The sequence below is a fragment of the Crocodylus siamensis genome, chromosome 10, assembly GCF_052110815.1.
Source record: "Crocodylus siamensis isolate JL-2025a chromosome 10, ASM5211081v1, whole genome shotgun sequence".
Classification (NCBI taxonomy): Eukaryota; Metazoa; Chordata; order Crocodylia; family Crocodylidae; genus Crocodylus; species Crocodylus siamensis.
The window spans coordinates 17,544,834-17,566,255 of record NC_143404.1 but is presented as its reverse complement, the minus strand read 5'-3'; the positions used below and the strand labels follow the sequence as shown (position 1 = coordinate 17,566,255).

Genomic DNA, 21,422 nt, shown 5'->3' with positions numbered 1-21,422 from the left:
CCCATGCAGAGCAAATGAGCCTGACTTGATTGACTTCAGCGGAACTGTGCTGTTTATAACTGGTAGAATTTGACCCTGATTATTTTAGTTTGGATCTAAACCTTCCCCTGTCCCCTTCGCAAAGCAAACATAGCAGCCTTCTGCTATTGCTTGAGAATCAAGAAACGTATATTACCAGTCTATTAAATTGTTCAAGATCAGTGAATTACCCGCATAAGTTATATGTATTGCAGTAGTGTCTCAACCAGATTTGGGGCCTTCTAATGCTAGCTGTTGGGCCCGCTTTAGGACTTTGTTGTTTTTGCCTTGGATAGCTTGAAAAAAATAGGTGATTGCAGTAAGATGTGATCTGACATAGACAGGGAAAAATACAGGTAACAGAGGTAAAGAAGTTTGAGTCTCACTTGCTTTAGTTTGGGAGGGGACCTGGATTGTATTTTTCTGTTCTTGGGGCAGTTCTGACACTGGCCCACCCCTCAGCATAAATTATGACTGCCACTGAACTGCTGTAAATTACTCCAATGGCCAGGAGTGGTTGTGGAAGCTGAGAATCACAGAGGTGCTGTATTTGGGTATGCGCTCCTGTCCTCAGCCCTCCTGCATGCCCCTGAGGCATGAGCAGTGTGCTGTCAGTGGTTGCTCTGGACAGGGAGCATCCTAAAAGCACTGGCTAAGCTAAACCCAGGGCTGTTTTCTACTCCCTGAGTGGCCCAAAGCATTGGATTGAGGGAGCTGATTTTCAATTTGAAAGTCTTTCTAAATAAATAACAGCCTAAATCATGTTGAAGCCAAACTGCAATTGCATGACCATTGCTGTTTCCAGGGACAATAGCAAGTGCTTCTTAAAGAAGTTATGTGATATCATTTTTGAAAACCCCTGTTATTCAGAAACTCCCTGAGACCTTGCAGTAATATCTCTTTCCACTTTTGTCTGGCCCTTTCCCCATATTTTGCATTTCTTGGGTCTCCGCTCTCATTCTCTTCAGGCTGTTGTCACTTTGTTCCCTGCGTTGTTAGGGGTAGTGACGTTTCTTCTCCTGTGTGAGCACGAATATACCTAAAAAAGCTCCTGTTAGCATTACTTTGTCCTCCCTTAATTTCAGCCACCTATTTGTCTTAGGTGATTGTCTGTAGGTGTTCTTAGGAAATACCGTCTTATTACTGTCTATGCAGTTGGGCATAGACCTATCCGACCCACAGATGTTACAGGGGAAAGACCTCTCTTTTCCTCATAGCTGCCTAGCCTGATATCTCCATTATAGGCCCAGTCCTCCTCCATTACCTTCTTTCTGGTAATATGGCAATAAGGCCTCCCATTGTTAGCCTCCTGTCTGGTCAGGACCTTGAAAAGGAACACATTTTAGAAACTTCTAAAATGGTCCCCTGTGGCACCTTTTCTCACCATGTTCATATTGTGATGAGAACTAAACGATTTCTGGTTTGGTTCCTGTGTCAGAAATATGTGTTGCATGCCTTTTTTTCAAGGGTAAAAAATTTCCTTGTTTAGCTCTGAGGGGTCATGAGATCTCTGGCCTTAGCTGGGTTAATAGGCAAAGGCTGAATATTGAGCATATTGACTTAGCCTCAAGCTAATGCAGCTTTGTGCAATAAAGGAGTCATTGCTCTGGTGGTTGACCAGGAGTAAAAAAAAAAATATATGGTGTTTGAAGATGATTGGATGGATGGAAGGGTGGAATATCAGCAGAGGGAGGAATCAATGAACAGGTAAGATGGTCAGAAATACATACGATCTAACTTTGGAGTGTATCACATTTACAACCCACAGAGATGTGGTGTATGGAAGTATAGCCACAGTTTATACATAGGGACCTACTTAATTCATGGTTTCACAGCTTTTGCAGAAATGGCAAAATCCAGGATTCTCTGAAAAATCTGTGAAATCATCAACAACAACAACAAAACTTAATAAAAATCAAATGCTGCCTCCCCAGTGGGAGCCGTTGTCGTTGTTGCTGGGATGAGAAGGCACTGACTGGCGGGGTGGCATGAAGGGCAGCATTCAAGATGGCAGCCACCCCCTTGTTCTTCCCCCCAGCCTCTCTGCCAATCGGAACCGAGGCAGGGCCTGCCATGGACTGCCCGTGAGATTGGCTCTGCGTGCTGTGAATGGGCTGCAAAAACCCTTTGTCTCACCGCGATTTAAGTAGGTCCCTATTTATACATCCATTTAGATAGCTAAAATCATGTGTCTTTTTAGGTACATTATTGAGTGGTGTGTTATAAAGGTTTTCTGAATACCTAAGCATGCTTGGTGTATTTAGTGGCACAGCCAATGCATTCCACATGTGTTTACCTGGGATGCTTACCAAGAGCCAGCCAGTCAATTAGTTACTTAGGTTAACTAAGTAGGTTCAGAATTCAGTGAGTATCCCACTGACCTCAAGTGAACTTTCTCCATGATTACCTAAGAGAACCCATTAGGTCCCATCTATTCTCTCACTGACAGAACCCAGCCCATATCAGGTCCTGGGAGCTTCTTAGTTGGAAATGTAGCTATTAGTGTCACTGCTGGGACACCTACTTCAGCCTCGTCTCTGGAAGGCTTCCAGTCCAGGAGTGGGAAATCCAGCAAAGTTGGCTGAATGCGCCAGATATGAGCACAGGCCTGGAGGTAGATCCTTGACTTAGAGAGAATCTATAGTTGTTGCTATTGCCTTGAGATAAGGCAGGCAGATCCTAGAATTACCTCCAGTTGTGCAGAATTTGACCTTATAAGGCAATCCAGTGTCAGTAGTATTGTGTGCTGGGCTTTGTTCCTTACATCACAGAGTGTATTCTCCACCATACAGTGACTCCAGTACTTCCCCAGTAGCACATGTCAGTGCTGCATCCCCAGGAATGCATTTCAGAAGAATTCATACTTCTCTGTCTGGAGCAAGATGAATCATTTGATAGCTGGACTCTTCAAAATGTTTCCTCACAGCAAGCAGAAAACTTGTTCCTTTAAAGTCCAGTCATGTGGCAAGGTACAGCTGAATTCTCTTCAACAGCAATCTGCAATACAGAGAAGAAGCCTACTGGGAATTTTTTTGTTGTATTTTTACCTGGAGTTTGCTGCACCAAAGGACATTTGGATGCCAAAAGAGAACATTGCTATTCTTTCCTTTTGTGCAGTGACATCCTTGGCATGACAGTGTATCTGGTCTACGGCTTATTCTTGTTTTTATTACCATTCAGATTGTCACTTTCTTCTACATTTGTAACACATCACAATTTCACTGGCCTCAGTAAGGGCCTGAATCTTCTTGTGTCCATTGGAAATAAACAGTGAAAGTCTTTCTACTGACTACAGTGCTGTTGGAGTGAGGCCTTAAAGGAAGAAGAGTATTTGGGGGCTGGAAGCCTTAGGGATACAAGGAAGGAAGGCTTGGACCCTTTGGAAGGTCCAGACATTAATTCCTATCATTCCTGGTAGTATTTGCTGAGGTCCTGTTCTTGTTAACACTACCTCAGATGCATTGTGCTGATTCTCTTTGGGCACATGATCTCCCTGGTGTTTCCTAAGTCAGTGCTCCTGTCTCTCACTGCTGCCCATGTAGGCAGCCTCTGCATCTCTATGAAGTCATGACCATTGCCAGGAAAGCACCAATAGGCTTTACATTAGCTGCTGACAGAGTGTGTCTACACATGCATTTGATCCGGGAGCATGAGTAAACTACTCCTGAGTAAATGCTCCTGGGCAGGTGTCTACATGTTCAGGGAAGTGGGAGCAGATTTGCTCCTGGGGCCCTGCTGCCATGAGGGGGAGCTGGAGGTTCCAGCTGCAGGCACCTGCAGCTAGAGGCCATCTTTAAAAGGCCACTTCTCTGGCCAGAAGTAGCAGGCCCAGGGCACAGGCAGCATGTAGAGGCTCTCTCACCACATTCTGGTATGGCCACTGCTGCTGTGCCTGGACTGGCCTAATGGCTGGCCCTCGGCAGGGGCACCACTGATATACTCCTGGACACCATTCCTGGGACCAGTCACACCTTCCTGGGTCTCAAGCCCCACCACCTCTGGGCCTGCCAAGCCAACCAGTACTGGTGACTGCACATCATCCAGGCCACCTGGACCAAAGAGCGGTGGCTAGAGGCAATCTGTATGACCCAAGCCACCTTCCTGGACCTCCTGAAGTAGCTCTGCCTGTACCTGGAGTGGCAGGGCACCACCATGTAGCAGCCCCTCCCTGTGGGCACCCATCTGGCCATCACCCTGCTCAAGATGCAGGGTGGCCATCACCCACCAGCCTCTGCTGCATTGGCCACCTTCAGTGTATTTGGGCCCTGGTCAAGACTCACACCCCCATCACCTGCCCACCCTGTGGCTACCATGCTGTGGTAGAGCTCGATTGGCTGTGGTAGCAGTTGGGCTGAGGCTCCCCAATGGTGACCCAGAAGTACACCAGGCATGTCCAGGGATGCTGATGCCAGGATGAGCCAGGCTCAGTGGGAGGGGCAGAATGCAGCAGCGGAGTTCAAAACCTGCTTGGACACGGGGTGGAAGTGGAGGTGGCAGCTCCACAGTAGCCACACATTGGAAGGCTGACCCTGGCAGGGGCAAACAGTGGAACCCACAGCAGCAAATGGTTCTCATTGGAGGAGCCGGATCAATTGCTGGAGAGTCAGAACTGGGCTTCAGCAATGATGACTACTGGAGACAGGCCAGGATGACCTACAGACAATAGTGTAGTTGTGAGTACTGAGGAAAGAAAGCTGAATTTCCCTTGCTTCAGTATATGAATAGCGGTGTGAGAAGGACTTGTTAGCTCTTGAGTTGGGGGGAAATGTACCGGCGCAGAGGATTGCATAGACCTTCATGACAGTACTGGGAAGAGACTATTGCAAATTCTGATTAAACATTATTTTCCGGTGTTGTCATCTGAGAGGTGCAAGGTGGGGTGTAGGGGAGGCGGAGCCCTGAAACACGGGACCTTTGGCATCTTTGCGGAGGTTATACGAGGGTAAGGAAGATCAACCTCTCTATTTTTATATGAAATATTAAAGACATGGCAAGCAAGAACTTACAGTGTTTGCACAGACACCCTAGCTGGCAAGCTAACTATGCACTGGAGAACAAATATTCACTCTCTGGGCCAGTGGTTCCACTGGTCATTGAAGGACATGCATGAGAGGTTACATGTCCCTCCTACAACCAGTGGGGCTTCCACTCCATTGTGCTCCCCTTGCCTTCCAGAACTCCAGCCTGCCAGCCATGGTGCAGAGTGGGTGCTTTATGCCAGGTGGTGGTGCTGCCCTTCCTCATCAGGGACCCCACCTATCCACTCCTTCCCTGGCTCGTGGACCTACACAGACCACATTGACTGCTGCCAGGCCCACTTCAACAGGTGCCTGGGCCAGACCCACTCCCTCATGGAGTGTACCTTTTGCCACCTCCAGGGATGCTGGCACACCCTCACTGCCTGTGCTGAGTTGGCTGAGGCCAATGTCCCCAGGGTCATTGTCACAGCCTGCATGCTGCATTACAACTGTGAGGCTCGGGGGGAGCTCTTTCATGAGGCCAGAGTGGAGAAGGCAGAGCGGGCAGAGGATGCTTGGCAGTGGGAGCACCAACTGTGGTGGCAGCAACAGTGGCGGGCCCCCCTGCTCATGCCCCAGGCAAGCAGCACACCTACCAGTGGGGGGCCAGGGAACCAGGTGCAAGAGGTGCTGATAGACCACCTCCTCCTTCATTCTCTGCTGTAGTCTGCCTGGGCAGACTCCTGCCCTGGAGGGCCCTCCTCTCAGTGAAGGGCTTACCATGTGGGTGGGGCTGGCATGCCTGGTAGCTTGGGTAAGTCTCAGTTGGCAGTAAAGTGTGGCTCCTGGTGGAGTCATTGGTTGGAGGGCTGCAGTGTGTGGCTGCCTGGGCAGACGCCCCTTAGGAAAGAGTTGGTGCTGTCGGTGGCCAGTGGTGACATGGCCAGCCATGCCTTGTGGCTGGGGCTGAGGTTGCAGAGCTGACAGGGCAGGCGCTGTACTGGGCTCCTTGAGCTGGTGGAGGAGGCTGGGGGTGGGGAGCTTGGTAGGCTGGGCTGCTGCTGGACTGAGGGCCCCTTCCCTGGTGACATATCACCACAGATGTCAGGCTGAGCAGGGGCTCAATACTGCAAGACACAGTACTGGGCCCATACTGTAAGACACAGCATGGCTGCAGCCTGAGTCCCAGGGAACAAGGATGGCATCCAGTTACTGCATCAAGGGCATAGATTTGCAAGACTCCCTGACCGATGGTTGTGGTCAGTGATGGTGACCCACTGTGCCCTAAGGACCTTGACCTTTATGCAACACTGGTGTACCAACCAGTCATGCCCACGCTCCTGCATTTGGCCTGACAGTCCCTCCTAGACTTTGGCGTTAGAGTGCCCTCCCCATGAAAACTACCTCTGCACCTCTGTTTCACCCCACAGCACCTTCATCATTTTTCTCTGTTGACCAGTTGGGGCCCTGAGAAGCATTATATAAAGTCAGTGATGATGCCATTAGGGCTGCAGCGCCAGCTCTCTGGGCCTCCATGTTGTTGTCCTGGTACTGCTGGGCCTGGGTGGCTTCCTGCAGCACCCAGCACAGGGGCACAGTGCAAGACTAGGAGCTGCACAACAAGGCGATGTCCTGCAGGGTCTGGGCAGGCTGCTGTGGGTTGGCTGCAGCCAGCTGGAGCTAGCCCCAGTGGTCAGAAGCTGGCTGCAGTTGGGCCTGGGTGCTGGCAGACCTGGCAGGAGCCTGCAGCACCCTGCATGGCTGGACGGCATGGCCTTGACAGCTGTATAGCACTGTGGTGCCAGGGAGTGGCACCACAGTGCAGGCAGGCTGGCACAGCTGGCCTGTGCAGGGGGAGCAGTGGCCCCAGGCTTGCTACACATGTGCTCCAGGGCTTAGACTTCCTGCAGGCTTTTAAGCGCCTGGGGCTGGGGCTGCCATAAAGCTGGCCCAGCCCTAGGGCAGGAGAGACTCCCAGCCCTGAGCCTAGTGACGGGGCTGAACGAGAGCAAATTTGCTCCTGGTTGGCATCTACATATGTTATACTGCTTAGTAACTACTTGCGAGTAATTTTGCCACTTGCATTTGCAGGTAGCAAATTTACTCAGGAGTAGCATGGTTTACTGCACAGTAAGCATGTACATGTGTAGATGTGTATGCTTACTGCCCAGTAAGCTGAACTATTGTGCAGTAAAGCATCTTGTGTAGACGCACACACAGAGTACTACAGTCATCACCACTGGCTTTTAAATAAAGCAAGACCAGAAATGAAATAGTTCTTTAGCTTCTATTTGCTCAAGTAATTTTATCTTTAAGCTTCATGATTATTCCCCTGGCAGCTGTCAGTCAGGTACGGAGCCTTGAAACACGTATGGGTGATTGTTTGAACAACTGTGGTCGTAGTCTTTGTGGATGTAGAAATTGCTGCCTGTGAGCCTTTCAGCGGAGTCCATCCTTCCACATCATTGGAGATGTGTAAAAAGGGGTGCCAATCTAGCTTTTAAAGTCTATGGGATTCTTTCTGCCATCTTTAATGGGAATTGCACTGGGTTCTCAATCACCCATGGCCCCCAGTGCAACCCCACCCCACTTTTAAACTATTGTCTTTTTGCTTTTACATGGACAGTCTGTTTTAATTGTTGGTATTACACTGGATTGGAAGTGTGTTATTCATTGCATTGTTATTAGTATTACTTTTGAAAACACCATTAAGAAGTAGCCTTGATGAACTGTCTAGACTTACTGAATGACTTATAGACAGACATAGTTTGAGTACTTTCACACTGATAAAACTGGTATTTTCTAGCCATCTTAAACCTCACAAAAATATTTTTGGAGCTAGAATCACTTGGCATCACTAAGCTCATTAAAGTGGGACAGGCTCATGTAGTACTCTGATAGGAGACTGCTAAGGAGATCACAGGGTGCTTCAGGAAGTGATGGAATTCATTCAGTGATGCCTTTCCATTTGCACAGCCATAAGTGGCTTAGGCAAAATGTAGAGGTTTCAGTTTTCTGGGGCCAACAAGTTTCTTCAAATTTGTCAGTGCTTCGGGTCTGAGATGGTTCTGAACCCATGCCTCAGGTCCAATACTTGAGGACAGCATATAGCAGAAGGTCCTTCCTTTGGCATAACAGGTAAAAGTAAAGTACTGACTGAACTAGAGTTCCCATAGCTTACTTCACATATATATGCTAGCCTTGGGCCTGGCAAGATTCCAAATGAGGCCATTCCATTGTACTGCCCTGAAGTCCTTCTGCAGCTCTCATTCACACTTCTTAATCTCAAGGGCTGTCTTGAGGTCCCTTCCAGTCTTATTGTCTAGGATTTCTCTTGTTGCTGTTAGAGCAGCTGCCCTGATCCACTCCATAGATGCCTTTATAGGGTCTGATTCTGCAAGATTCTGGAGACCACCAACTTCTAGGCTAGGGACAAACATTACACATAAAGCAGTTTAAGTAATCAGAAACTGGTTTAAACCTGTAAGAGAACAGATGTTCAGTGCACATAAACAAATCTGAAAATGGCTGAAACCGGTTTGAGATAAACCTTGTTGAATGTAGTATCAGATTTAACTGATTTGGCTCAAACCAGTTTATGCAATGTCTGTCCCAGACCCCTTGCTAGTTTAAATTAAATCAGACTCCCCCAGCATCCCAGCATGCTCACTGGGCTGGGCAGGGCTCTCTGCTCCACAGAAGGGCTGGCCCCTCCCCTCTGCTACCTGGCTGCAGCTCTGGCAGAGACTGGCAGGCATCTCCTTGGTTTCTGCTCCCCTTCTCCCCTCCCCTCCCCACTCTCTGCTAAGCAGGCATTCCCTCATTCCTCACAGACACCTCTCAGCATTAGGTAGCAGACCTCTGAGCTGTGGCACACTGGAAAAAGGCAGAATCAACAGGTAGCTGGTAATGTCCCTCTGTTGTTTTCTTAATGGGCTGATAAACACTGAGTTAGGGGTGATAAATATTCCCTGTTGGGCTTCTGTGGGGCTGGGGGGGTAGGGGAAATCCCACCCTAATCAGAGTGTCCTGCTGGGACCTGGCCATGCCCCCCCTCAGCTCAGCTCTGGGTAAGGGAAGGGAGGGCTGCTGTAGCAACCCCCCGGCTTCTAGCCTGCTCCACTGCAGGCACGTGCTTACATTTCTGGGATGTCTGTCTGGTTACAAACTGATTTAGCCAAGCCAGGTTAGACTAACCTGCAAAGATTGACTCAATTCAGGCTCAGGCTTTTTGAATGTCTGTCCCTAGCCCTATTGACTTTAGCAAAGATGAAGTTTGTTAGCATCATTCTCATGCCATTTGGCACCTTACAGCCTTGGGCCCCACCTTATAAGAATACTTTGGGATCTTTGAGAGGGAAGATACTGGGGGACCAGCACAATATATATTGGCATGGTTTGCAAAAATGCAGCTTACCTCAGTCAGTGAGTGGAAATGTGGGAGAGCTGACTCTTTGGAAGAAAAAAAAAGAGAGAAAGCTTTGAAGATGCCTCCTTTACTACATACACAGTGCAGAGTAAGTCCTTACCCTGACTGTTTCACATGGGATGGGGACAGCTGAAAATTCTCACACTTTTCTGTTGCTGGATCAGATTCCACTAGTGGAAGGAGGCCAGGGTGTCTCAGTGAAATATCTCAATAGGCCTAGGCCCCTCTTGACATTAGGTCAAATATTCTGGGTCGCATAGTTGAGGTCCTCGTGATGTAACTCAATATTACGATGGATCAAGTGCTCCCTGCCACATGGAGCTAACATGTTCCTGCACTGACATACTCCGTACACTCAGCAGATGCTCAGGGAGAGCTGAGCTTTTAACCGTGCCTGCTCCACAAGGTCCAGGCCATGATGGTAGAGAAAGAGAATCAGCCACCTGAGGCTGCACTTACAAAAGCACTTTTTGCTACTATTTGGGCACTTCTACACAAGATGCTCAATGCGCAGTAGGCTAATTCTAGTGGACTAATCAGTCTACTGCACATTAGCATCACAAAAAAGCATGTGCCAGTGCTACTGTGCAGTAGTGCTGATTATGGCACATTAATGAATATGTAGACATGCCCATTCCAGTCTAAAGAGCGGGGATTGGGAAGTCAGATGAAGAGAAAGAATGTGGAGTTGGGGATGGCCGAGTTTCTTTCAACAGTAGGGAAGACAGGGAGAGGGATTTCGTATTTTTGGAAAATAGCTGGCATTCCTCTTTGTCATGAGGATTTGTTCACATGAGGCTGGAAGGGTAGCTTAAAAATGCATGTCCTGCTGTGTCCAGGAGGAGAAAACAAGTTTGTAGGACTTTCATCTCACCTGGTGCCAGAGTCTGAAATGAAAGCCTGTTAAATGGCTAAGTGTAGGTAGTGAAGAGAGTAAATCTATGTATATTTAGCAGCTGGCAGGAATTCCACTTCAGAGGTTTGATCCTGAACCAAGAATATGAAAAAATCTGACCCTTCTTCCAAAAACAGCTACTTCTCTAACATCTGTGAAAGGTGAAATTGTTGCCAAGCACTGAGCTATTATGATTTGTCTTTTGATTGTTTGAAGTCTCCTTAAGATGGATTTGGTTCTGGTGCTGTACTTCATACCATCTGCTCCAAGTGAGATGATTTCACTGGTTGGGAGACTCCTTTGTTTCATAGAATCATTACATACAATTTGACAAACGTATTATCTTTTTCCCAACAAGAAGCATATTGCAGGCTGAATTCCTTAAGGCGTTGAATGCTTTCAAACAAAGTGGAAAAAAGAGGTTTAGCAGGAAAACCTAATGCTATTTTTACTGCAGAATTGCTCTTTCACCTAATAAAATTCCTAGAACTTTTAAGGCCTTGTGAAACTTTATGGCTACTTAGGTTGGCTCTTATTTTTATATTCATACTATAATTCATATAATTGATAATGACAATGTGGTAAATGTCAGCTGTGTTACTAATACTTGTTTTTTGCAAGGTGAATCCAGAGTTGGTGAAAGGCGGTGAACTGATAGCAGGGAAGACTGATGTGTTATAGTTAATTGCACATGAGTTATTACTACACCACATGCAGTGCAAGCATCCTCTCATTCAGCCCCCCTGCCAATGTGTCTCATACTTGACCTGGAAGGACCATAGTCAAGGATGACTGTTATGGCCCATTCAACTCTCAGGCGCTGTGCTGAGGATTCAAAGAAGAGTTGCAGTTAATGCCAATGGGGAAGGTCTTTTCTGTAACCTGTCCACTAGAAAATGGACCGAGATCAACAAATTGTTTTAGGCACATCATTAAACTGCCACCCAATAGGAATGACTTTTAATTCCTGTCACTCTGGGGTAGGATTGGAGTCCTCAGCTAGCCTGGGTTCTGAGACTTTTTGCCATTCTCCACATATGCCCTTATCAAGTGGTAGGCTCCTGCCCTCTCTTCTCTGGAGTGGGATCCTACAATCAGGCCATTCTCCAGTCGGGTCGTTGGGTTACCCAAGTTGCTAACAATATTACCATAGGGGAGGCTACTGGGATTTGGCCCTGCTAGCGATTCCCTTTGCAGTGGCATTAAGATCTCCTTCGGAACAAAGGAGTATTAACCTATCAGAATACAGACAGCTTTTATGAAGATGGATCAAAACCACAGAGTCTTATATACACTTTTTCTTACTTAAACTTCACTTTTTATCTCTATCTCAGGTAGCTCCTTGCTTGTAACATACTCGCCATGTGTCTGTGTATCAACTTCAGCCAGCTGACAACTCTTTCTTCCCTGTTCTAGCTTGCTCAGACTCCAAGGTTTTACTGTCTCCTTCGATAGGAGGTTTAGGTCTGGGAGCCTGGCAGGGAATAGCAGCTTCTCTGTTGTTTGCTTCAGGAATGCTGGTACCATATTTCTTTGCATACCTGTTTCAAAAAATAGCTTCTGGAAATTGGAGTGAGGATTGTATGTGAGGAAATATGGTAAGAACAGTTTTTGCTGCTAACTGGGTGAAAGCAAAAGTAAGGTCTGCATGCTACCCACAGGGAGCAGAACAATGAGCAGGCTTGGCTCCCTAGCTGCTGTTACTCATTGACTTACTACAAGAAAAGATCTTTTATTTTTCTTCATTCCGCCTTTCTAAAGCCAGGTCTGTATTTTATTTTGGAGCATATTGTATGTAAGAAAATATGGCACTTTTTCTGGGACAGAATCTTATTTGCTTGGTTTCATTCCTGTTGGTTTCTCTGACAAGCCCATTGATTGAACTCTATGCAGCCAAATAAAGCAACATCATAATATCAAACAAGCAACCTGAGGCATGTATAATATTTAGTTAAAAAAAAACAACAAAAAAACCCCCCAACCCCCAGGCTGGAGGAGATGGAGCCCCTGGGACTCCTGCACCCACGCTGCCCCAGCCCACATCATCCCCAGGAAGAGTCTGGTGGCTCCTCCAGAGGCATGCCACCGGACCACCAAGCTTGGGGCAGGGGAGGTCCCGTGGCCCCCCCGATCTTTACACGGGCTAGGGTGGGCTGCAGCTGTGAGCTGGGCTCAGCCTCTGCTTCATGTCTCCATGCCTCGCCGCTGCCACTTTGAAAGCAGCAGATGCTGCCATGTGCATCCCGCCACCGGGCAGGCTGGGCAGCGAGGCATATGGCATATGGCAATGCCCTACCCCACTCTCTCCTGCACTGTGGGGGTCTCGATCTGTCCTCTCCCAAGCCTACGGAAATAAAAAAAAAAACAGATTAAAAGAAACTCACCTGCCTGTGGCTGGGCCGGCTGCTCAGCGTGCCCGTCCCTTCCCCCTGCTGTAGGACCCTGTGGCCGGGCTGCCCTAAGGCAATGCATGCTGCTGCTCTGTTTGGCGGGGGCTGAGCCCCATTAGCCCCTCACTTCCGCTGCCCATGTGCAGGGGGTCCTTTAGCTGTGGGGTCCCCTGTGGCCACAGGTTTCACAGTAGTGTTAGAAATGGAATATTGTTAGAAATGGAGTATTGTTAGAAATGCACAGCTTGCATCTTGCACCCGATAAGAAAGAAACACTGCCAAGGACTTTTTTCCTTTCCCAGCCTTGCCACAGCTTTTCTTATGCTAAATTGCAGACTCTCCCCCAGCTTCTCCCTAGCCTTTCTCATACAGATTACAGAAGCTGGAATGCAACTGACTGTGTCCTTGAAAAGGGGGGGGGTTTGAACTCTTGGTGACCTATAGTAGTTTCTGAGCATGCTTAATTAGCTGATGCATATTTACCTCTCCACCCTGCATACTTAAGTAGTTAATTATACTATACATGCGATGTATGTAGTGATGTAACCACATGTATGCTTGTATGAAACGGAAGTGAGCTGTAAGAGTTCCTGTTTCTGCACACGTGCCCAGGAGGGAGAAGATAAATATTCCCTGCAAAATTCCTTTGTTGGTTCGGAGTAATCTGAGTTCTTGACTCTGCTCTGACCCTATTTGCAAATACACCTTTTGTGCCATCTAATGAGTGTGTGTCTGTGATTTCTGTGGCCTCCAGAGAAACGAACCGCTTTATGCATCAATCTGGCACCCCAGATGGGACGTCTCTGGATCACCTCGGGGCCCAGTGACAAGATCGTCTCTGCTACCATGGGGAGTGCGCACCAAGCCGCCTTTTTGGGCTCGCCCAGGGGGTTTGAGATGTGAGTCGGGGTACCCGAGAGATTAAAGGCTCCTGTGCAAAATTTTTGGTTTCTGAGGATGCCAGACACACATTCCGGCATTCTGATCGAGATCTCTGGGGTATCTGAGTGAGTATACGAATTCCCTTGCCCAATTTGGTCTGGATCCGGGAACAAAAACGTGTTCAATTTACCGGGGGATTTTCGGCCTGGTTTTTGTTGCAAACCATCTGTAACTAGGATCTTTTGGTATTTGGTGTGCGTTGGACACACTTTTGTGGGCATTGGGTGTGGGTTGCTCCCATGTAGAAAACTCGGATGCGCCTTTAGGTTATATATTACAAAACTTCAGTAAATTTGGAAAGCAGGCAGATTATGGAGTGAAGATGAAAAAGGGTGATTTAATTAAGTTTTGTCAACTCGAGTGGCCAACATTTGGGGTCCACTGGACCCCAAAAGGATCCTTTGTAGTAAAAGAAGTGATAGCTATCCATGAAATAGTTATGCAGAACAGATATTGGAATCAATTTCCTTATATTGATTGTTGGTTGTGGGTGGCTCAAAATCAGCCACCTTGGATTAAGAAATGCTTAGTAAAGTCTCATGTGATGGTTGTTAAAGGAAAGACTCAAGGAGGACCGCCTGTACTCCCTGAGTCTAATGAGGGGGGGAATTCTGAATTGGCTGAGTATTGGACCCGCTCTCCGGTCACAACCCTGTCAGGTAGCGAGGATGAATCAGACACCTCCTCGGGATCCAGTCCCTCTGCACCACCGCTCGCTCCCTCCCTCAGGGAAACCACCACCAGCGTATCAAAGCATACCTAATGATTCAGAGCGTGAGCCTCAGCCAAGTGCCCCATCTGAATCAGGGAATAAGGGCTATTATTTGCACAAGACTGTAGAATCACAGCCGGTGCTGAATTGCCCGATGCGAGAGGTTATCGGAGAGGGGGGCAATGCAACTTTTGTCTACACCCCATTTAGTACTTCAGATTTATTTAACTGGAAGAATCAGAGCCCCTCTTTTCGTGAAGACCCTGAAAAGATGAGGGACCTGTTTCGATCTATTGGGCAAACCCATCGACCCACTTGGGCTGATGTCCAGATGATGCTCCAAACCCTCCTGACCCTGGAGGAGAGGAGATTAGTGTTGGGGATGGCAGAGCGCATTGCAGCAGCCAGGGTAGAAGCGGAGAGAGCTGCTGGTCGTACCTTGCGTGATACCTGCCCTGTTGAGGAACCGAGATGGGATAATCGTACTGCAGAAGGAAGAGAGCTGAGTGCACGGTATCTGGGGATTATAGTGGAAGCAATGGGGAAGGCAGTGCCTCGGGTTACTAATCTGTCTAAATTGTATGAAGTGAGACAGGGAAGAGAAGAGGATCCCTCAGCTTTCCTCGGGAGGCTGTATGAGGCGTTCTGCAGGTTTTCGGATTTAGACCCAGAAGCCCCAGATAATCAACGCATGGTAAATCTTATGTTTATTGGTCAATCCGCTGCTGATATTCGTAAGAAGTTACAGAAAACTGAGGGAGGTGCTGGGAAACCAATTTCAGAGCTGGTGGAAATTGCATATAAGGTATATGGGAATCGTGAGCATATGCAGGAGCGCAAGGAGGATAAAAAGGCTCAACGACAGATGGCAGCGCTGGCAGCTGCTATAACTGGAGGTAACCCTGGAAAGGCTGGGATGCAGAAAGGGAAAGGAGAAAGAGTGGGAGCAGATGTTTGTGCTTACTGCAGGGAGAAAGGACACTGGAAGAGGGAATGCCCAAAGTTAAAGGAGAAGAGAGAGGGTGAACCAAGAGGTCACCTCATGCGGGCAGAGGAAAAGGGTGAGGACACAGAATGAAGGGGACAGGGATCTAAGACCACTACCCTTCGGGTTGGAGCCCGAGAAGATCCCATGGTAACCATTAGGGTTGGTGGCAAAAACTTTGAAGCCTTGGTGGATACTGGGGCTACATTTTCAATGATTCCAGAAAACCGCCCCTGTGCTAGGAACTAGTGAACAGCATGTACTTGTGGAAGGGATTGAGGGAACGCAATCCCGACTCCCTGTTTGTAAACCACTCCTCACCAAAGTGGGGGACCATTTGCTTGAGCACTCCTTTGTATATTCTCCAAGCTGCCCAGTTGCACTACTTGGGTGGGACCTACTCACAAAATTGCAAGCTGAGATATTTTTCAGAGACGACCAGATGGTGGTCCAGCTACCTGTCAAGCAGAGCTCGAACTATCAGATGGCTCTCCTGGAGGACCAACGCCCTGTAGTAAGTTCTGAAGATCACATGACTGGAGTAGACCCTTCGGTATGGGCTGATGGAACCCCTGCGCGAGCTAAGTCGGTCTCCCCGGTAAGGATCATACTCAAGTATGGGGAGGGGCCTGTTCAGGTAAAGCAGTATCCACTCAGCCGAGCGGCCAGAGCTGGACTCAAGTCGTTAATAGAGAAATACAAGAAGTGCGGATGGCTAGTGGAAGGGTCCTCACCATATAATACCCCCATTCTTGGAGTGCCGAAGGCAGATGGGGTCTCATACAGACTGGTCCAAGACCTGCAAGCAGTAAATAAGAAGGTCCTTTCAGACCATCCTGTAGTCCCAAACCCTCACACGATTTTGACACAAGTACTGGGGGAAGCTGAAATATTTTCAGTGCTAGATTTGAAAGATGCTTTCTTCTCCATTCCCCTTCACCGAGAGAGTCAGAAATTGTTTGCTTTTGAATGGGAGGATCCAGATACTTTCCATAAAGCCCAACTCATGTGGACAGTTCTTCCACAAGGATTCATAGCAGCCCCCCATATTTTCGGACTTGCCCTTCAGAAGGACTTGGGGGAGTGGAAGGGATCACACCCTGCAGTGACTCTCCTCCAGTTGTGGATGACCTGCTAGTTGCAAGCCCAAACTTGCAACTCTGCGAGGAAGCCACCAGGTCACTGTTAAACACTCTAGGGGAAAAAGGATATAAAGTCTCTAGAGAGAAAGCCCAAATATGTCAGCCTCAAGTTACATTTTTGGGATATAAGCTCTCAAAAGGAGTCAGAGCCCTGAGTGCAGATCGCATACAGGCAATCCAAGGTCTAACCTCACCTAAGTCACCCAAGGAGCTGCGGGCATTCCTAGGGCTAACTGGGTTCTGTCGACTATGGATACCAGATTATGGTGGAAAGGCTAGACCACTGTATGACTCACTGACTAAGGAGAGTCTCACTAAATGGAAATGGAATAAAGAAATGCAGCATGCCTTTGATCTGCTTAAGGCAGCATTAACCCAGCCCCCTGCCCTGGCCATCCCAAATAGTAAAAAGCCATATCGACTGTATGTTCATGAGAATCGAAGGGTCGCATCAGGGGTGCTGACACAGCCATCAGGCCCAACCTGGAAACCCGTGGGATATTACTCAAAGGTTCTAGATCCAGTTGCACTCGGGTGGCCAGCCTGTCTTTGGGCTGTGGCAGCCACAGCAGTGGTTGTTGAAGAAGCCCAGAAGATAGTCATGGGTGCGGATATGGAAATACATACCCCACATGGAGTTCCCCAGATTCTAGGGACTGAGGGAGGAAAGTTTCTCAACCCCTCCAGACAATCACGGTATGAGATATTTTTGCTCTCTAATCCAGGACTTACTTTCAAACATACTACAGCCTTGAACCCTGCAACCTTGCTGCCGGAGCCAGGGAAACCGATGCATGACTGCCTTGAGGTCCTGAATCAAACCACACAGGTGCGGCCTGATCTTGCTGAGGACCCAATTGAAGACCCAGATGCTGAATACTTCGTAGACGGCTCCAGCTCTGTCATCGATGGAAAAAGACGAACAGGATGTGCAATGGTAACCTTGGATAAGGTAGTACGGAGGGAGTCATTGCCGAGCTCATGGTCGGCACAGGCCGCGGAACTCACTGCGCTCACCCGAGCATTACAGCTGGGGACAGGCCAGCGGGTTAATGTATACACTGATTCTTGCTATGCTTTTTCTACGGTCCATGCGCACGGACTATTGTGGAAAGAAAGCCGTTTCATTACGGCTTCTGGGAATAAAATTGCTAACGGCCCCCAGATTATCAAGCTACTAGAGGCACTCCACCAGCCTAAAGAGGTAGCAGTCATTCATGTGCGGGCCCATGGGAAGGCTGCTGAGGAAAAGCATAAGCTTGGAAACGCAAAGGCTGATGCGGCAGCAAAGGAAGCCGCATTTATTGGTGGAGAAGCGGAGGAAGTATCCAGGCAGGCCTTGTCCCCTGCCATATGGCCATACGTCCGGGATTTAGTCCCGCAGTATTCCCCTGAAGAAGATAAATTTGCACAGAAGGCTTGTGCAGAAAAGAACTCCCAGGGGTGGTGGATAGTACCAGGAGGAAAGGTCATGATACCTAGGCCATTGCTTCGGGAAGTGCTGCATCAGCTTCATGCAAGAACCCATATGGGAGGCTTGGCTATGGGTGATCTAGTGATTCGCCAAGCAGTAGCCCCAGGGCTATATGTAGAAGCTCAGTGTATTGCTACCAGGTGCATCACATGCCAGAAAGTAAACCCTTGAAGGAAACCCCCTGTGCCAATGGGAGGTAGACCCTGGGCAGCGTACCCTGGACAAGCATGGCAGATTGATTTTGCCGAGCTCCCACGGTCCGGACATCATGGGTTTTTACTTGTCATGGTAGACCAGCTCTCTGGCTGGGTCGAGGCATGGCCCACCAGGACTGCCACTGTGGCTACAGTAGTGAAGTATTTGTTGCAGGAGATCATTCCCCGGTATTCTCTGCCTGAATCCATCGAGTCGGATCAAGGACAACACTTTGTGGGAAAGGTAGTTCAAGAAGTCGCACAAGCTCTCAAGATCACTTGGAAACTACACACACCATGGAGACCACAGAGTTCAGGACAAGTGGAACGCATGAATAGGACCTTAAATACTCTACTCACCAAAATCTGTATTGAAGCACGCCTTAAGTGGCCTCAAGCATTGCCCCTAGCTCTTACTTGCATTCGAAACTCTCCCCGACCGGGCATTAAATTAACCCCATATGAAATTATGTTTGGCAAGCCCCCTTGAGTCTTACCCCCTGGGATGCGAGAAAATGTAACTTTTGAATTAGGTAATAGTGAGCTTCATATGTATGTTATTGCTTTGCAGTCTGCCTTGTCTTCTCTTCACAGGTATGCAGCCTCCTTTCAGCGTCTGCCTTTAGACGTACCGGTACATGACTTCTGCCCAGGAGACTGGGTCTTGGTGCAGCGGTGGAAAAAGGAACATTTGACTGAGAGGTGGAGTGGCCCTTTCCGGGTACTTCTAACAACCCACACCGCTGTAAAGATTGCTGGCCATGACCATTGGATACACCATACCCGTGTGAAATGACATCCACAAGCGTCAGAGGACACCAACTCCCAGGACGAACTCACTCCGGAAGCTGAGTCGTCCTCGGAACAAGAAGCCAGCAAGTGGAGCTGTGAACCTACTGGTGATCTCCAAGTGCGCCTGAGACGGCTTAATCAAAGTTCAGAAAATTAGACAAGAAAGTTAAAAGAAAAAGTTTAGGCTGTATTTGATCTCAAGAAAGGGAGAATATGGTGGGAATCTTAATATGCCTTGTTGTTATCTATGTAGTAAGAGAAGCAGGATTGAGCAGCCCTAGCCGCCAGCCTATATCCCTGCTTCCCCTAATTGCTCCCCCAGGGACAAATTTGTATGTTGATATGATGGAAAGAATTGCAGGTACCTTCAATCTCACCAACTGCTGGGCCTGTGGGGGACTCCGAGAGGCCGGAGAACAGTGGCCTTGGAGGGCTTTTCCTTTGGCCCCAAAATGGTTGGTAAGTAATAAGAGTTAAGTGATAAGATAAGAGTTAAGTGATAAGAGTTAAGAGTACTGGTCAAGAATGGGATGAGAACCGCAGCTGGGATCTTTCCCAAATGGCATTAGGAGAGTACTGTCACTAGATTGATAACCACCACAGTTGAAGGGATGCAAGTTGCAGCAGTCCCCCTCAAAGCGCAGACTGTAGCAAAAGTCATGGTACTCAGAAAAATTCCTTGTAATTATCTTGATCTGCCTAAATGAAAATGGGGAGCAGAAAGCATCTTGAGTGGGGAATATTGTTAGAAATGGAATATTGTTAGAAATGGAGTATTGTTAGAAATGCACAGCTTGCATCTTGCACCCGATAAGAAAGAAACACTGCCAAGGACTTTTTTCCTTTCCCAGCCTTGCCACAGCTTTTCTTATGCTAAATTGCAGACTCTCCCCCAGCTTCTCCCTAGCCTTTCTCATACAGATTACAGAAGCTGGAATGCAACTGACTGTGTCCTTGAAAAGGGGGGGGGTTTGAACTCTTGGTGACCTATAGTAGTTTCTGAGCATGCTTAATTAGCTGATGCATATTTACCTCTCCACCCTGCATACTTAAGTAGTTAATTATACTATACATGCGATGTATGTAGTGATGTAACCACATGTATGCTTGTATGAAACGGAAGTGAGCTGTAAGAGTTCCTGTTTCTGCACACGTGCCCAGGAGGGAGGAGATAAATATTCCCTGCAAAATTCCTTTGTTGGTTCGGAGTAATCTGAGTTCTTGACTCTGCTCTGACCCTATTTGCAAATACACCTTTTGTGCCATCTAATGAGTGTGTGTCTGTGATTTTTGTGGCCTCCAGAGAAACGAACCGCTTTATGCATCAGTAGGATGGTCTGGCCCTGTCTCTGGATCTTTTCTATGTCAAACTTGTTTCTTTAGGGATCACCCTACCCAGGAAACCCCCACACTCCCTGTGATGTGTGATAATGGCCTAGAAACATTTCCCTGCTTTGGGTTGGCAAGGACTATTCTAAAATGGATTCTTACTAACATCTGTTTCCACAGGAGACAGGACAAGTAGTAATGGGCTTAAGCTGCAGTGATTTAGATTAGATGTCAGGAAGACGTTTCTAGCTGTAAGGGAGCTTAAGGTCAGGAAGGGGTTGCCTAGAGATTGGTGGCTTCTCTACCATTGGAAGTTTTTAAGTGTGAGGATCAAGTTTGGACTAGCAGGGTATGCTGTGGGCTACTTGAAAGAACTGTGTGTGTGTGTCTAGCACAGCACCTACCTGTACCTGTCTTGAGGTAGTGATATTAGTCTCTTTTCTTCTGGGCAGTTGTTTTCAGAGAAGAGTGTTCTGTGTTGCACGGCAAATTGGTAACATCAGGAAATCTGGCTAAGTCTGTATGGGTGTGTAGATAATGTAAGTTGTGATGTACATGCAGTATTTCTTCCCAGCGTAGCTATGCTCAGAGAAGCTGCTGTGTAAAAAATGGCTTTCCCTCACTCCCTGTATTAGATGCACGGTTGTATCTCTTTACTTTTCCGTGCACACAGAATTTTCTAGTACTTTTAGCTGTATGGGCCAGCATAGCTTTGGAGGGCACTGGATTCTCTTCTTATCTTCCATCTTCAATAGCACTGTTGATGAAATACCAGGTTTGGAAACTTTCTTTCTGGTGGACAAACCAGCTAACCTGCCTAGGACACTGGTTCACTTGGAAACTGAGCAAATCTGGCCTAGAGTCCCTGAGATTCAAAGCAACGGCTGTGCTTTCAAAGCAGATTAATCTGAACCACCCAGCAAGCTGCACTGTGACAGCTCAGCTGCAGAATTCATGAATAGCTCAAATGACTAGGCCTGAGCCTGCAGTCCTGAGCAGCCCTGCAATAGCGAAGCAGCATGTGTGCACTTAACAGTAAGGAAAAAAATATTTGGAGGAAGACTTTGGCTTCAGTCTCCAGAAACACTGATATGAATGAGCTTAAAGGATTTTCTTATAGCAAATGGCCTTAGTTGTGCCCTTTCTGTTAAGTGCTTTTTCA

At 47.8% G+C, this 21,422-nt stretch overlaps 1 long non-coding RNA gene across 1 annotated transcript in view; it reads left to right on the top strand.

Annotated features, from left to right (window-relative positions):
- LOC149856300 (uncharacterized) overlaps nucleotides 1–20,192 on the top strand; it is a 67,642-nt gene extending 47,450 nt beyond the window's left edge. The window contains exons 2-3 of the long non-coding RNA XR_016438357.1: nucleotides 13,445–17,408; nucleotides 18,734–20,192. This is a non-coding gene — a long non-coding RNA (uncharacterized LOC149856300). The remainder of the gene's footprint in view (nucleotides 1–13,444; nucleotides 17,409–18,733) is intronic.
- The last annotated feature ends 1,230 nt before the right edge of the window (nucleotides 20,193–21,422 follow it).